General features: G+C 40.3%; 1 protein-coding gene across 1 annotated transcript in view; it reads right to left on the bottom strand.

Moving 5' to 3' along the window:
• LOC101859625 overlaps positions 1–317 on the bottom strand; it is a gene marked incomplete at its 5' end in the record, with an annotated part of 18,003 nt that extends 17,686 nt beyond the window's left edge. The window contains 1 exon segment of the mRNA XM_013079453.2: positions 188–317.
• Between the last annotated feature and the right edge of the window lie 1,136 nt (positions 318–1,453).

Genomic DNA, 1,453 nt, shown 5'->3' with positions numbered 1-1,453 from the left:
AGAGAGAGAGAGAGAGAAAGAGAGAGAAAGAGAGAGAGACAGATATATAGATAGATAGATAGACAGATAGACAGCTAGACAGCTAAGTAGCTAGATAGCTAGATAGATAAAAAGAGTGAACGAGGGCCACGGTTTCACTGAGACACGCCCACCCCCACCCCCTTTCTCCTCCCATTCACACACTCACTGAGGTCGGCGGCATAAAGCACACAGTTTTTGTCCTCGCAACACACCGTGCAAGTTTCGGGGGGATGGTGCGGCCATTTCAGGACACAGGGTGGATGGTTGTTGTGCTCTTGTGCATGACGATGGCATTCCTGAAATGTTGTCAGATTGGTGACCCGTTTTTAAACATAAAAAATGCTTTGGGTTTCTGATAGGGTTGGACACATACATCACGCGGTTTTGTCCCAATCAAAAGGTGTTCGAGTTGCCAGCATTGACAATATTAAATAATAAACCCGAAAATCCGTTGAGATGTAATTTACATGCAGTTACATCAGATTTCCAAGACAGACTCAGATACGGCTTTCAGATTCAAGGTGTCGAATCATTAAGCCTTTGATATCAAAAGGGGCGTCAGAACTACAGTGCAACCTGCTCTAACGACCTCCTGTCCGAGATATTGACCTGTGCAAACAACCACCTCCCAACCTAAAGTTTTAAATAATACTATGATAATGACACTGTCCATAACGTCAACCTGTCTAAGACACCCCCCTTTCCTCGACAATGTGTGGCCCTCTTGGACAATTTTAACAGTAATGCGTCACAGTTCTTGTGTATAAGCTTAATAATACTGTTGTGATATCACTTTGATTTAACAGAACATTTTCGTAACACTTTCTACATTAGATAATAATAATAATAATGATAATAATGATAATAATAATAATAATAATACTTATTGACAATTATAATTAATCTAGAGCCAGCTACTGTTATTCTGTACGCTACTTTCCAAAAATATATACCGTAGCGTACATTCCAGTCATACTAATCATCCCAATCACAGTAAATTAACTAATAGACAATTATGTCCAAGCTACTGGACCCATAATCGTGGGAATGCGGGTTCGGGCTTCGGGCTTCAGCTCACTACGACGTTTTGTCCTTTGGAAAGGCACTTTTCCCTTGCACTTTTCTTCACTAATTTTAATTTCCTATTTGGCTCGGTCCTTTCGAAGACGGACATTAAACTCGAAAGTCCCGCCTCTTTGACAAGCCAATACTAAAAGTGTTGAAATGGGGCCCCGAGTTCTATTAAAGCTACTTGTTTTTGTTTGACTATACAATTCCTTTCCAAACAAATAAAAGCTATATAGCTAACAGGCTTACTTTTCTATCGAGTAACTCGGTCTCTCTGTTGGGATGTTCTATTCCTCTAAGCTCTAATGATATGACCTGAATTCTGTCAATGAAAGCTTAAAAAATTTACATACCCCCCCTCCCC

This window comes from Aplysia californica, unplaced genomic scaffold (assembly GCF_000002075.1).
Source record: "Aplysia californica isolate F4 #8 unplaced genomic scaffold, AplCal3.0 scaffold00052, whole genome shotgun sequence".
Classification (NCBI taxonomy): domain Eukaryota; kingdom Metazoa; phylum Mollusca; class Gastropoda; order Aplysiida; family Aplysiidae; genus Aplysia; species Aplysia californica.
Note: the sequence above shows the minus strand (reverse complement) of the source record. Positions and strands in the feature narration are given on the sequence as shown.